The sequence below is a fragment of the Camelus dromedarius genome, chromosome 9 (assembly GCF_036321535.1).
Source record: "Camelus dromedarius isolate mCamDro1 chromosome 9, mCamDro1.pat, whole genome shotgun sequence".
Taxonomy (NCBI): domain Eukaryota; kingdom Metazoa; phylum Chordata; class Mammalia; order Artiodactyla; family Camelidae; genus Camelus; species Camelus dromedarius.
In genome coordinates, this window is record NC_087444.1 from 2591746 (window position 1) to 2608506 (window position 16761).

The following is a 16761-nucleotide window of genomic DNA, read 5'->3' on the forward strand; positions in this document are numbered from 1 at the left end:
TAGCATTTCATTTCGGTTCTTTCTTAGAATTCCCACCCTCTGCTAACATTGTTCATCTGTTCTTTTCTGCTATCTACCACAACCATTAGTGCCCTCAGCATCTTCATCACAGTTGCTTTAGATTACTCCTCTGATAATCCCAACATCCCTAGCACATTTGAGTCTGGCCCTGAAGCCTGCGCTATGTCTTCAAACTGCCTTTCGCCTTTTAATACGCCTTGTAACTTTCTGTTGACTGTCAGATAGCGTGGTGTACCGGATAAAAGGAACTGCTGTAAACAGGCCTTCAATAGCGTGGTGGTGAGCTGTGGCAGGAAGGGAAGTTGCAGTCCTGTGAATGGGTCTTAGGCTTCAGTAAGCCTGTGTCTCTGAACTGTGAACTTCACATGTGCCTCTCGGTCATCCCCCTCCCCCGTCATTCCACTCCTAGCTGTGGAACAAAGTGGCTAAACAGTAGGTCAGAATTTCCCCCAGGTCAGTTAGGCTCTGATAAAACCCCAGCAGATGAGGATCTGGTTGAACAGTTTCTCCTAAGGGCAGACCTTGTTAAGAACAGAATACTCTTGCATATTTCAGAAATACTTCCTTTTCCTCTCCCCCAGCTGGAAGCAAGAGGGGGTTTTTCTGATATTCACTATGAGCCAAGTTTCTGGAGGTAAAATTCACAAAAGCGTGGGGGTTCCCAGCAACTGTGTCCCCTTTATCTCTCAGACTAGTCCACACTAAGGCTGCAGGAATTCTTCAGTTCTAGTTCAGGTTTCCCTTCCCTACTGGTTCCCACAGAAGTATCAACTTGAAAGTTTCTCTCCGGTAAGTTGTGATTCTCTGTATCCGCCTGTCTGTCTCTTCAAATTTGGGGGCAGTGGTTTCTCCTGTGACCTCACTTCTGATGAATCTAAGAAGAGCTGTTGATTTTTCAGTTCAGCTTTTTACCAGTTATTACAACAAAGTGGCAACTTCCATGCTAGACCAGAAACTGGAAGTTGTAACTCTTTAAAAAAGATGGTTAGGAAGACAATAAGGCAGACCACATGCAGGACGCTAATGCAACAAAAAGTGAAAAAAAGCAAGAACTCAAATTATATACCAATTCTTCTTAAAACAAAGATATAGGCAAATAAGAGAACAGAAGAAAACACATTAAAATTAAAATCAAGAAACTCAATGTAACAGTGGTGAATCAGGGGATGGGACGAGCCCTTTCTTTTATTTTTCCAATTATCTCCAATTTGGTTATATAAAACCTGTATAATTAAGTAATTAGCTCTATATATCCAAAAAAAAGTGAACGATGATCAAGAAGAGATGAAGGATAAGAGAAAAAAATACTAGATAGGAGGTCAAAGAAGATAAATATTTTCTGATTTGATTTTGTTTTAAAATGTCTTATTGATATTTTCATTATAAGTGATCCATATTTATGGGGGAAAAAAAGAAAATTGGAAGAAAATTAATTATCCATAAACTTACCACTCAATCAGTGCTAGTCTTTTTTTCAAAAATGATGAAGCATGAACAAGGGAAGAATGATGAAGCATGAATGAGTGAAAGCTCAGCCTTACTTAGAAGTAAAACTAGCAACAAGCTCTTAAGGGTTCCAAACAGCCTTTGTTTCCTGATTGTGGTAAAAAAAAAATATATAGAACATAAAAACTTGCAGTTCATTGGCATTAACTACATTCACAATTTGTACGACCATCATCCCCATCTATTTCTAAAACATTTCATCACCCCAAACAGAAACTAGGTATCCAATCCTTTCTCCACAGCCTCAGGTAACCTCTCATCTACTTTCTGACTTCATGAGTTTACCTACTCTAGGTATGTAAGTAGAATCACATACGCACAATATTTGTCCTTTTGTGTCTTGGCTTATTTCATTCAGCACAGTGTTTTCGATTTCATCCACACTGCAACATGTATCAGAACTTCATTCTTTTTTATGGCTGTACAATATTCCATTATACATATATACTTCTTTCATTCTTTAAGATGTGGGAAAACCTGAGCCCATGAAAAACTGGATATATTTGGCTGGAAGGCTGATTGATCCACCTACCTATCAGTTACTTCCCATCATCTTTCAAGGTGCTGGAAATTCTGAACCCGTAAAAAATTTGATCTACAACTGAATAAACATGTAGAAAGCAAAAAAAAAAAAAATTTTACTCAACATTGTTCCAGTAGAATTTAAGGTGCAAATGTAATACCTATCTTCAATCTTTTAAGCAGGTTATAAGGTTATATATTCCAAGTCTATAAACTTGGGAATAAACAACATTATTATATAACAGCAACGTCTTGCATGTTTTGAGTATTATCAATAAATATGGGGCGCAGATCTTAAAACATAGCCTATAAATATTCACAAAGAAGAATTTCAAATTATACCTTTCACTTATGTAACCTAACAGCTGTCAGATGGAAGAGAAGCTACAAAGTACTGGTTTCAACAGGAATAGAAAAAATAAAAGAGCAGGAATAACTCTGAAAGGGAAAAAAATAACAGGAAATAGGGACAACACTGCTGACAAGGCTCCTCCCTTTAGATGTCCACGTGACAAACTTCTCTGAGTTAGCTTATTCTGCAGAGGCACACAGCATGTCCCTCTCCCTCTGGTCCTTCCTACCTCTAGAGCAAAATTTCAGGAGAGGAAAACTTGCACAAGTGACACACGACTGCTGCCGCCACTAGCGGCATCTACTGCATGCTCTACTATGTTCCAGGCCCTGTGACGAGACTTACCTTCATTCCTTATTTAATCCTCACAATAACCCTGAGATAGACTTCACTGAAGTTTACAGAGATTAAGCAACTTGCCCAAGAATCCATTAGCTAATAAATGATGGAGCCAGGATACTAAATATTCAGCCCTAAAACAAAAACGTCCTGACAAGTGTGAGTCACTGATAGGAAGGTGAGCTAAAACTAACAGTCGAAAGTAGAAGTAAAAACACAACACATCAGAACATGTCATTACTCTAAGGACTTTACTTGACAGACAGATAGGACCTGCCCAAAAACAATCTGATTATCTGTTCTAAAAATTCAGCTAAAATACTGAGGTGGACATTATATTTGAAAATGAAGCTGTCAACATATCATGTGAAAATCCCCACCTCCTTTGAAAATATAGACTATGCTTAATCTTTTTAACCCATGCGTAATACTAGTGTGAAAGTCTCCAGGGGATCAACGGGGACCTCTTTAATAATTTTTACACTCAGTGTAAACAGATTGTGTAACCACAGGAACACTTGACATCTTCCTGACTTTAACATTGTGCACAAAAGGAAACCTTCCCACTTTGTAAACTACAGCAATAATTTATACAGAAAAAGAAGGAAAGGAAAAAAGGGGAAAATGAACAGAGAAAAGCAAGCAATGACAATCGCACTACAATTACATGCCTGTATCAGAAATAAAAGGGAATTTACCAAGGCTAACAGGGACATTCAACTCCACCTAACCTAATTTGCTTACAAGATTTAAGTTTTTAAAAAACCTTCTAAATATAAAACGTCAGTTTCATTGCTCACTTTTTATATTTAATGCCCCAAAAGCATGAGCGCATGGTTTAATAGCTGCATTTAGTAGAACTTTACTAATGAGACCCACATGCACTGTTCTCTAGCTAGCTAAATCCCCTTCATTTCACTGAACTGCCGGAGGTCAGAAATACCTTATGCTACGTACAAAGTACACACACACACACACACACACACACACACACACACACTTTCCCAACCCATTCAAAACATCTGAGTGTTGCTAGTATTTAGACGCTGATTGAAGTACTCCATGTGAATCAGATTCTAAGTTTGAGCATTTTAAATGTTTAAGACGTCCCAAACGGCACTAGATACAGCACGCAGTTACCTTGAGGAATCAGCGTTCATTCCAGCCTCTGAAACCTGAGAGCTACACAAGTTCAATTTTATTCAAAAATGTAATGAAATATTTTAACTGGCCATTTCATCTTTCACCCGACATCAAAAGATTTCTCATGTCGACACATTCAGGATATTCGCTGCTAGGATACACTTATTTTTTAAGGAAAAACAGTGACCCTTTAAATCATCTTGATCAAACAATAAAAATTACCATGAGCTATGGATCGGAATTAAGTTTTGTTCATGCTAAAAAAGGTCTTATTTAATGCTGTACACTTCAGTAAAAAAAAAAAAAGTATAAAAACCTAGAATCTCTTGCTACTAGGCCAACCTAAACCATCCAAAGACTAAATATTCAGTATTTTTAAGCATATACAATGCATCAAACCACAACTTTATAATTTCTCATACTAACATGAGAAAACTGTCTCACAGGTGGTTTTGGTAGTCCACTTAAGCCATTCTGGTAATTGAAAACCGAATACAAAACTGAAACCAATCCTGCTGTCAGACAGGTCTCCCTTACGTTGTACCTTCAATTCCATCTGCACTTTCTGCGTTTTTTCAGTCTTCCTTTAATAACACCATAATCACAAAATCATAACAGCTGCTATTTATATTGAGCAAAAACATACGCCAGGCACTGTTCTAGGCACTTTGCATCTATTACTTCCATTCCTCATGACCAACTTTACAGAGCAAACATGAAAACACCCTCTTTTCTGATAGAGAAACAGACCCAGACAGGTTAAATGAGAAGGAAAATGACAAAGCAAATGCTTGTTCTCTCAGCACCACCAAGCCACAGTTTTTTTCCAGCCATCAAGTCTTATCATAATGAAATTGTTTGCGAAATAGAATTTTACTTGATTCTCAACAAAAACTAAGGTTGTTTTCCTTCCAAGAAGAGGCAATTATTATTTATGAGAAATGTTTTATTGAATTACCAAATTAGTGACTAATTCCCCACAAATACTTTTGTATTAAAATTGTGCGGAGAGAATGTTGTGTAAAACACACGGAACAAGAGCACCAGATAACTAAAATTTCATCATCTGAGCTGCACCTCAAATTGCTACAGCTGAAGTGCTCAAGTTCATGAGTAAGGAGCTAACAAGCCTGTTCTCTAACCTCAACCTTCCATTGTTACAAAAACAAGATTATTTAACCAAAAAAAAAAAAAAGAGAGAGAGAGAGAGAGATACCTGAACACACAACTTTTTCCTGGCAGCAGCAAGAATACTAAAATATATTTCCTTATGTCTCAATCTAGTCTGAAAAGAGGCACAAATTCAGAACTTCTTAAAATATATCATATATTCCACGAATTACACGAATCTTTTAATCTAGTATACACAATGTATCAACCACCATGTCAAAAAGTGTTAATTAAACACCATCACTTCACAAAAACCTCAAATAAAAATGAATTACCACTGTTCTGAAAAATTCCAAAATGGCAATAAGAATCTCCAACATAATTCTCCAATTAGGTAAATAATGCACAGATAATGGCAAAGGCCTAAAAACTGTATTTTTAATTTGGTCGTATTAATTAATTTAATTGCACTGACAACAGGTAAAGGAAGAGTGATGAAATTATGAGGTGGGAAATGTGTGTCAACTAAAATTGGATAGAAGGACACATATGAAAACTCAGGAAATTCTGGCACAAGCATAGTGTCAATGAAATAGTTTTTTAAAAGGTCCTCAGCATGTCAGCAAGGGGAAAGTACCCTATTCTGCTGACAAGGTGCACAGGGCCTTCACAAGTTATTTAAGTCCTTTAAACCTTGGTTTCCTTGTCAGGAACCTGAAAAAAGGTTGGAGTGAATGATACTTCCAATGCTTTCCGGTTGTAACAAAAGAAAATTGGCAAACTCATATAAACAGATTTTCATGCAATGATTAGTTTCAATGATAACAGGGGGAAACAAATCCCCAAAGCATTGTACTAGAAATCGAAGGTCTCACTCCCTGAACCTCACACACTCGGAGGCCACAGAAACCACCAGATGTTCTGGGCAGACCAACACGATGAACGGTACGTTAGCGAGAGTAAATAAATTAACATAGTTACAAAGGAAATTTAGACTTTAACAAAATGCCAAAGAAGCATTTAGGATTACAAGATGTTTTTTCAATCTGATAATATGAAAGAAAATAAAAACGTTATAACTTTAACTACTACCCACGCCATCTTCAGAACTCTCATTGGACCTCACATCCCCCAAGTAAGCCCTGTCTCACAGCATCCTCCTTCAGCTCCCGTCCACGTTAGCATCACACAGTAGCCGAATTAATGGTCTCCTAAAAAGCTCTTCATAAAACCTAGGACCTGTGAATGTCACCTTAAATTGCAAAAGGGACTTGGCAGATGTGATCAAGATAAGGATCTTATCAGATTATCCAGAATTATCTGGTTTGAGCGCATCTGAAGACACTATGCGGTTGGCTTTGAAAATGGAGGAAAGGGTCAAGGAATGCAATGCAAGGAATGCGCTCTAACAGCTGGCAAAGGCAAGGAAACAGATTCCATCCCAGGAACCAGCCCGGTCAACACCTCGACTTTAACCTGGTGAAAAATTTCAGACTTCTGGCCTCTGTAACTGTAAGAGACTAAATTTTGTTTTAAGCCACTAAATGTGTGCTAATTTGTTACAGCAGCAATAGGACACTAATACTCTGTGTACACTTACCACACTCCATCAGCTGTACAGCACTTTCCATATACATACGTATATTTTTTTAGCGGAGGTACTGAGGATTGAACCCGGGACCTCGTGCATGCTAAGCACAAGTTCCACCACTGAGCTATAACCCTCCCCCCTCCATGTTTCATTTAGTCAGTCCTTTACTGATGGATACTTGTGTTGTTGCCCATTTTTTCACTATTATATACTACGTGCCATGAATACCTCTAAACACACCTTTCCACATTTGTGTGTGTCTGTAGAAGTTATTCCACAAAGTGTAACTACTGAGCCAAATAATATGATACTTTAACAGCTATTTTTTAAAGAGTTACCCTCCAAAAAGGCTGCACTTATTTTTTACTCACATTAAACAACACTGAAGCCCTCCCTCCTTTAAAGTTCTGTTCTTTCAGTTTCTGTTAAATCGCTTCCCTGGTTTCCCTTCTGTGCTGGCTACTCATTCTGTTCCTTTGCAAACTCCTCTTTCATCAGCTCATCTCTTATATGTCAGTGGTCCCCCAAATACCAATGCTATCCTGGGCTTTCTCCTCACTAAACACAGTTATCTCATTTACTTCCTTTTACCCCAGTTACTACTTACAATCAAAACAGAATTACTTCCCCCTCTTGTCTCTAAAATCTACTCCTCCACTGTACGCCCTCTCTGAATGACTGGCAGACACGTGGGGATCGCCCGACCCCTCCCTCATCTGCACCCCCACGTACCACATGCTCTAGAATCCGTAAGATCCTCTTCCTCCCTATCAATCCCTTAGAACAGGAATATATCAATTTTCAACTGTATTACTGCACTGTATTTTCCCTGTCTCAAGTCTTATACCCCACTGTTCCAGAATAATCTTTCGGAAACTCAGTTCTGATTTGCCACTCAAGTAGACCTTTCATAGATTGCTGGATGCGGTGTAAAATGACATAACCACTGGGGAAAACTGTTTGGCAATGTCTTCTAAAGGTAAACATACATCTGCCCTACGACTCAGTAATTCCACCCCTGGTTATTTATCCGAGAGAAATGAAAACGTTATGTCTGTAAGAAGGCTAGCAGTCACGTATTCATAACAGCTCTATTCGTAACAGCCAAGGGGGAGAATGCATAAACACGCTGTGTTACAGTTACACAATGGATTACTACACGCCAATTAAAAAGGACAAACTACTGATATGAGCAACAACGTGGATGAATTTCAAAAGCCTTGTGTTGAACAAAAGCAGCCGGCCAGAAAAGAATGCACACTGTATTACTGTTTATGTGAAGTTTACGAACAAGAAAAACTCGCCTGTGGTAAAAGATACCAGAACAGGGATTGACTGAAGGAGCCATGTGGGATTACTGGGGAGGGAGAGACTCACACAGGAGTACACATTTATCAAACCTCATTCAGTTACATCATTAAGTTCTGCGCATTTTGATACACGTAAATTTTATCTCAAAAATTTTTAAAGTAAACATTAAGATTCAAAACTTTTCCTTTGCTCAACGTTTTTTGGTACCAATTATAAAAAGCCTCAAGACTTAAGAAAATTAATCACTAAATTACACTTCTCTTAAAATTATCACCTCACTCAGAAACAAGAATATATCAACCGTGTGTTCTCCTGGTTCGTAAATTTTGTGAAAGCAAAGATGTTGTCCATGTAGAACAGATCACCATTGTCTTCCCAGCACCTATCACTATGCTTAACACACAGCGGACGGTGTGTGTGTTACCTCTGGTGGTTCTCAATGATTTACTGACAATGCTTTTAACTTCATTAAATTTCTAGATCATTTACTGACTCATTTTTCTGATCTTGTATATTAAATGTAAATATACTATCACGCTTGACAACATTTATAACCTTATTCATCTTGCAGCAGAAAAGAAGCTTCTCCACACTTTCAAAAAGGCAGCCAAGTTGAGTCTTTAGTTTTGTGTTCATCTCTTACATTTATTTCAATTAAGTATTTAAAAGTATTACACTTTTCGTGGGCTTATTCCCTAAAACTCACTCACAATTTACTTCGAGGTCCATCTTCCCACCATCATGTTCTGGCTAAGGCCTCTCAACCGTCCTGATTTCCATTGCACCTGAAGATACTGAGTATTCTTCTTTCTCTCAGGTATCTCATTTAAATATCATATTAAACAACTGTTCATTAAAGCGACGCTTTTATCTGGTATCTGTTAACATGGCTCTAACAAACTTACTGGCAAAATTTATGAGAACGCTGGATTCATTTTTAACACAGTAAAAAGATGGGTACCACACCAAGGGATACAGCAGCCATTTGAGCACCAACCCAAAGGTCGGACAAAATCCCTCTTCACTTCTAGGTCAATGCTTACACTTTCTCATGAAACACAAAAAGAGCAAAGACCCCTAATAAAGCCATTCTGTTCCCATCTCTCCGCGGGGTCCCTTCCAAGAGCTAACAGGTCCTTAAGGAGAGAGCCTAACCATGAACTCCCGAGACACTCAACTGCAAAACCAACAATACAGACCCGGAGAACAGCCAGTTTAACCAGCTTTGGGGAACGTTTTTCAAAGTACAACTGTGAGGGTTGGATCAGTACAAAGAACAATTAACAAGCACTAAACCCACATTGTCTTTGGCCACTTAAAGAACAGACTGCAAACAGCACAGGCAGGGAACACTCTGTGGAGTACACAGGAGAAATAAACGTCTGGAAATGGCAACAAATAAACACACCAGGCAACTCAGAATGAGGAGAAGCAGGATGACTCTGAGCCAACACGTGGGGCCACAGGCAGTGGGATCCAGGCACAAAACACAGAGTAACCTACATGTTTCCAGCGAGGAAGGGCCAGCACGCTGCCGGCCCGGTAGTAACTGCCAGTGTTCTCTCTGATAACTCGAATTTTACACGCAAACACAAAAGTAAAGTAATAAATGTGTGGAGGAGCAAAAGGGCCAGTGAGAACCTGTGTGCTGTGATAAGCAGACTCTGGTATTTTATATAGCTTGTCCAAAATTAATTCAAAGCACAACCGAGGGCTGACAGCTTTTTATTTTGCCAAAATAAGGGCATAACAGGAAATAACAACAACAAAAACCCTCACTATCTAGCATAAATTTCAAATGCAAAAGGACATTTTATCACAGAAAAAGATGGATGTAATTTAAAGTTAATACATTAAGTTTTACAAATTTAGCCTAAGAGGAAACAAAATATTGAGAATAATTTTCATTTCATCATGAACTTCATGATAACAACTCCTGTCTCAAAGAGCATTTGTAAACCTACTGAATTTGTAAATGTTTTAAAGAAAATAAAAAGAGCGCAAAGCATAACAACGGTACTGCAGGAGCTTAACCGAGAGGCTTTAATGGGTGGTTCTAACTAACTGATCAGTTTATGTTAACTAGAAACCAAGATTTCTGCTGTATCTTTAGCAAGAGTTTTCCACTTTTTCTGGTACAGCATCTTTTTTTCAAAACAAAAATTCTGAGTATTACCTCCCCCCACAACTGTAGCTGGATTTAAGTATTATTGATTAAAATCACACAAGCACCATGACTTTTCGGTAAGGTTTTTATGTTACAAATATGCAAGATCTATTATTTGTTCACTCAGTGTTAAACATCTGATGCACACGTGGATTTCCAGACCCGCCGCAGACGACGGCCCGCTCCGTTCCTCCAGGCACTCATCTCCGGGCGGTGAGTTTCCCACTACAGAAAGTGTCAAACGGCAAACTAAACTGGCTTATCTTTAAAATCATTTCCAATCTGAGATTATAAAATCCTGGATACTTCTCAGAAGATTTGGGGGATTTCTAGACAAATGACAATTTGATCCAACATTTAGGTGCTCTCCCTCCTAAACGTTCTATTTAGATAACAGCAAAGAAATTTCAAAAGCTGTGGCCCCCCAGGGAGGAGACGACAGCAGGGGACAGAGGACAACACATTTTTATATCATGGAAGGCAGACGACGGGCTTCCAGGTTAAAATGGCAGACTGAACACACATGTCTAATTTTGCTCCTTCCCACAACTCTGCTAAAACGAGGCTAAAGAAAGCTTTTTGTTGTTTTGTTCTGTTTTAGGACACAAACCATAAGGATCGAGAGAAGGCAAGAGACAAGAGCAACAGAATTTTGGAAGCTGGGAAGATGGATGAGTGGTAACTGACTTGGTCAAAGACAAATGCGTAAGAAAGCACAGATGACAAGTAAGAACAAACCCAGTTTAAAATATAGAATCCTCAAAAGGTTCGGGAGCTGCCAAAACCAAGTGGGGAGAGGAGACTAAAGCAAGGATCCGGTGAAAACTGAACAGTTAGAAACCTAGACCTCGTTCCTCCTCCAAACTGCTAAGTGACCCAACCGCAACGGTGCTGCACATTTGAGGTTTACTCTATCAAGCGGGTAAACCAAGCACGGTGGCAGACACAGGGCTCCTAACAACAAGAGGCAAATTACCTGCTCCTTTACACTAAATGCCCTGTGGCTCATTACCCAGCCCCTTCTCTTCCTGAGTTAGTTCCCAGATCACTGGCGGCTAGACCTCTGGCCTCCAAGCAGAAAACTGGCAGAGACTCTGTGGGAAATCTGACCAGGCCAAAAGGAAAGACAGACACTGGGGAGAGCCTCAAACAGCCCACCCAAACAGGGGTTTCAATCTTGACCACACACTGGAGTCAGCTGGGCAACTTTAGAAAATACTGGTGCTAAGCTATGAGGACAGAAATCAGAACAGTGGCTGCCTCTGGGCAGGGCGTGGGGAAGGCAGAAGAAAGGGATATGAAGGAATTTTCCAGGGTTTTCACTATGCTCTGTATCTTGTATTATTTACACAGGTGTATACATGGCAAAATCATCAAACTGTATATTTAAAATCTGTGTATTTAACTATGTGCAGTCACATCTCAGCTTTTTAAAACTACTACTACCTGATGTATTTGGTCTCTTAATCACGAGCAAACAACCAAGAATTGTCAGATCTCTGACGAGGACTTCTCCTGCCCTGACTACACCAAACATAAAAAGAGTAACTTGGAGAAAACAAATCATGCATTGAAAAACACTCTCAGACAGATCAGAGATACAGCGTCCACGAAACAAGGCAAGAGATGGAGGAACAAGTAACTGAGCAGAGGCTGGGAAGCTACACCTCCTGGCCTGCAGAAGGGAACGTGGTCACTCGGCTGACCCGGCTCGCTCAGAGCCCAGGAAGGCTCAGGCCTTGGAAGCCTCCGGCCAGACGGTCAGTGGAGAAGAGGCATGGAGCTGAAGAGCAGGCTAGTGCTTTAAGGTCTGTGTTTAAGTCTGCATAGAGTCTCAAGTCTGTACACAGACCTCCAGTTTCCCTTCTCCAACACTCACATCCTCTCATAAATTTATTCTCTGAAAACACTGACTTGGAGAGACTCCAGGCTCAAGACGAGTAGAGTGAGGCTCAAGGCTGAAAGCCAAGGAATAAAGCAGAAGTATGTACAGTGCATAGCAGCCCCCACCCACAGCCCACTTCCCTTGCCCGGCTCTCAGAGCGCTGGGAGCCGGCATACTACCGCCCCCACAGTTTGATTTAAATGTCCCTTTTGCATGCAACCAAATCCATTCTCATCATAGCACTTCTCCTAGTGGAGGATAAAGGTCTTTTCTTGAATTTCTACTACACCTCCTAGACTCTAAACTTCCTTAAAGGTAGGGGCAGCATCTTAACCACCTTTGCATCCCCAGGGCATAACATAGTGACTGTCAGTATATTAAACACTATAAATCTTTAGTTGGTCCCAGACACTGGAGAAAACAAACAAAAAGAAAAAAAAAAGCCTTTGAAAACTAGAACATACAAGGTATAATTTGGACTAGGTCTTGAGTGAAGATTAAAGACTTAGGATTTATTGATGAAATGATGTCTGGAATTTGTTTTAAAATAATCCCAGAGCTGTCCACCCACCCACCCTCCCAAAAACCAGTTGTAGTTCTACATACTGGCCACAGATGTTTTAAAGTATCATTTTTAATAACATCAAAAAATATCAAATACCTGAGAATAAATAACAAAAGATGTGCAAGACTTTTACACAGAAAACCACAAAAAATTGCTGAAAGAAATTTTAAGAGACCTAAATAAATGGAGGAATAAACCATGTTCATAAACTGGAAATTCAATATTGTTAAGATGTCAATTCTCTCAAAATTGATATATAGATTCAATTCCAATTTCCAAAATTTGTAGAAATGGACAAGATTCCAAAATTTATATGGAAACACTAAGAGCCAAGAACTGCCCAGACAATCTTAAAGAACAAAACAGGAACAATCCATATCAAGACTTATTATAAAGTTACACTAATTAATACAGTGATACTGGTACAAGGAACAGGCCAATGAAACAGAACAGTGCCCGAAACAGACCCACACTTACATATTCACCACCGATTTATGACAGAGTGCCACACAATGCAGAGGGGCAAGGATGGTATCTCCAACAAAAGGTCCTAGGTCAGTACATACCTCTATGGTAAAAAAGCGAGTCTTGGGTCCTACAGGCCATCTGGAATGTATTGTAAACTGTACACCTTACATGTGAAAAGTAAAACAAAATAAAACTTCTATAAGGTAAGACGGGGATGTATATCCATATTCCTAGCCCAGGCAAAGATTTCTTAAATAGAGCACAAAAAGCAGTAGTCATAAAGGGAAGGATGAAGTATATTTCATTAAAATTAAGAATTTCCATTCATCCAAAAAGGCCATTAAGAGTGAAAAGATACAGAATAGAAAAAAAGGCAAGATACAGAGTAGAAGAAAAACTCATGGGAGATACAGAAATAAATACACCCACACACAAGGACTCATATCCAGAAGAATTACAAGCCAATAAAAAAAAGACTTAACAAGCACTTAAAAGACATATAAATGGCCAATAAAAGATACTCAACCACAACCATCAGAAACATGCAAAATAAAACCACACATATATTACTGCACCTCTACAAAAATAGCAAAAATTTAAAAAACTGCTAACATCAGCAAAGATGTAGGGTAAATGGAATATCATTCCCTGCTAATTGATTCAACCACATTGGGAAAATGTTCAACTGCATACAATGCTAAAATGCTAACATTTACATCCCTCACAAACCAACGACTCCATTCCTGAATATAAACCTGAGCCTGGCAATGTCCCATTTCCTGATCTGGGATGGCGCTTAGTAAAACGTTCTTCACCTGCCTACTTAGGATTGTGCGCTTTTTCTGTATATTACACTGCAAGATTTCTCTGACACAAGTTTCGAGGAACCTTAAGGTCAGCGTTTTAGAACAGAAAATGAGCTTTCAGGTTAACTGCAGAAGGTTTGATAATAAAATTTTTTCAAAAAGCTACTAAAGTATTTCAGCCCAGAACAAAGGTAAAAACTACCAAGTTAACTTTTCCTGATCTCCATGAAGCACTGGGTTTCTTTCAGCAAAGAAACGAGTCTGCTGTTCTACACTGCAACCCCAAGAAAAGACATCTTTGCAAGAAAGTTCTACTTTTTGAAGTCACCTCTACCAGCAATAGATAGGAGGAAAGTGAGGAACCATTCCAAAACTTTTGGTTAACTCTTCAGTGAAAGGGTGCCAACTGAGTGGATCTACGATGCCCAACAGACAGACAGACACAAAGCAATCACAGCAACTTTAAAGCAAACACCAACACCACAATCCAACCTACCGGAAATTCCGTGGTTAATCTGAGGCTTGCCCCGCTAGTCATAAGGCGATTCAGTGGTGGCTACAAAAACGCTCCCCGAGTGCATCCCTGGGAGTCACCTAGCACACCTGGCTGCCCGTCACCTGCCCGGAGACACGGTCTTGCGCAGAATCCCGGAGGCCAGAAAAGACGCCAACTTTGCAAGAGGCGCGGACAGTGTCGCCCCATCAGGTCACCCAGAGGGAACAGACTTCTGGCCTCGAGCGCGGGGGTGAGCAGTCAGTATCCCCCACAAGATTTGCAAGGAAGCGCCCCCCAAGCTGCCCCGTCGCCCCCCCCCCGGGGGGGGGGGCTCCGCTGGGAGTCCCCTGGCGAGTCTGTCCCCCAGCGCCCACGGAAGGAGGTCCCAGACCGCGGCGGCTGCAGAGGCTTAGGCCCCAGCGGACCCGGCGCGCCCGCCCGGCTCGCCCCGCAAGTTCGCAGGCGGCGCCCCCCGGCTGCGCCTCGGCCCGCCGTGCGCCCCGCGGACCTCGGCCTCCGCGCCCGCCCGCCCGCCCGGCCGGCCTGGCGCGGCGCCCCTCACCGTGGAAACGTTGGGTGGACTCCGCCGTCAACATCAACTTCCCATCCAGCCGGCAGCCGCGCCGCCGCGTCCCAGCGCTTCGGCCCCGCTCCCAGCGCCGCGCTCAGCCCCGAGCTCCGGGCCGCCTCCGGCCCGCACGCGCTCCTCCGGCGACCCCGCGGTCTCCTCCAGCCCCCGAGCCCCAGCCTGGCCGCCCGCCGGCTCCGCCCGGGTCCGGCCCGGCAGCGTCAGGAAGGCCCAGGGCGCAGGCGCGGCAGGCCCGTGCGGAGAGCAGACCGCCTCTACCGCATAAAGGGCTCGGGCAGGTTAGGGGCCGGGCCGGCCCGCGGAGAAAAGCAGAAGCCGAGCGGATTGGGCCGTGCGCAGCCGGGGCGGGGAGCTCCCGCTCGTCCCTCCGCCTCCCTCTCGCCGCCGCGGCCCTGGGACGCACAGACTGCCGACTCCCCCGGCCGCCGGGACCGCCCCCCGCCGGCCAGGGCTGCCCAAGACCCTCCCACTCCGGGCCGCGGCGCCCCCGCGCCCGCCTCCCCCGCCGCCGCCACGCCACGCCACGCGGACGCGCAGTCCTCGGGGGCCGCCGGCGCGTCGGCGAGAGGTGACCCGGGCACTCTCGAAAACAGTCATCAGTGTGTAAACGGCCCTTGTGATCGCAAATACCTCTGCCATCAGTCGTGTGGACGCACTGGGTACATGCGGAGTCCGGCAGGGGGCAGACCATGGGCGCAAGTATGTGAGGTCCAGCCGGGCAGCCGTCCAGTATCAACGAAGAAATTCTTAGAAGGAAGCTGCTCAATTTGGGACGGAAACAACCTACTAATTCTGGTCTAATCCCAGGAAAAACAGACAAGAAAAATTGCGAAGGCACTACAAATTGCTTTCATTATACATTTTAGAAGTGACAAAATGATAGTAATTAGCACAAAAAACTCAAATTACTTGCCTTGAAATTAGATAGCCCTGGTTATTACCAATTTAAATTTATAATCTCCAGAAGGGATTCCACTGTAATAAGCATTTCAGAAAAAGAAAAACTCCATTCTTTAAAAAAACAAAAAAAAAAACAAGATTAGGAAATACCAAAAAAATAGGAAGTAGAGCTATGCCCTCCACCCAGCTAAAAACTTGACATTTTATCTGAGGCAAAATTTTGCATAACTTCAGGTTCTGCCATTATTTACAGTGATTTCAATTAAGTGTCATTGCAACTGAACGCATCTTGTACAGGAAAGCTAGGGGACATCTTGTTAACCTACCTTTCCGTTCTACATTCCACCTGTCAGGAACCCCTGTAGATGTCACCTCCCAAGTCTTCCTCGAATTCGTCCTCTTCTGTCTCCTCCATCACCACCATAGTCCCAACAGCCCTTGTCTGGGAGGGCCCCTAATTTAGTCTCCGGTTTACCCACCTGCCCTCTAGCCCGTCTTGCCTTTCTCTAGAGATTAGAGAAATCTCTTCTACATGCAAGTAGCCGTGAGACCTTTTCACTTCCTAGCTGGTACCACTGCGCTTACCACTTCAATAGCTTCCCATTCCCTTACACAGAACCTCCCTAAGACGGACCAGGACCCACCCGCATGGCCAGGAGCCTTGCCCACCTCTCTATCTCTTCTCACTGCTGAGACTGCATTCCATCCTGCTGTCTGTTCCAGCCGCCCGGGCCTCTTCCAGTTCCTCAAAGCTTTCTCCCTCCACAGAGCTTTTGCCTGTGCTTTGCTCTGTGCCTGGAAAGCTCTTCCAACTCTCATCTTTCTGACCTCAGCTCTAATCTCTACCTTCCGACATCCTTACCTTGGTCCATTCCTATCACATGGCGTAGACACAATTATTTTGGTGAATTTTTGTTTCCCCGCACTGAACCGTTAACATCTATAAGGCCAGGAATTTGGTTTTCTTTGGTTCATGTTGTATTTCCATAT

The 16761-nt window shown here is 42.1% G+C and overlaps 1 protein-coding gene across 6 annotated transcripts in view; it reads right to left on the reverse strand.

Annotated features, from left to right (window-relative positions):
* Positions 1-15127, reverse strand: part of EVI5 (ecotropic viral integration site 5) — a 166939-nt gene extending 151812 nt beyond the window's left edge. For 2 of the 6 annotated variants that reach the window (XM_031457600.2, XM_031457599.2), the window contains exon 1: positions 14845-15127. The gene's annotated coding sequence lies outside the window, so the exon portion shown is untranslated. The remainder of the gene's footprint in view (positions 1-14844) is intronic. The other 4 variants (XM_031457603.2, XM_031457602.2, XM_064488716.1 and 1 more) reach the window with 3 other exon arrangements.
* Between the last annotated feature and the right edge of the window lie 1634 nt (positions 15128-16761).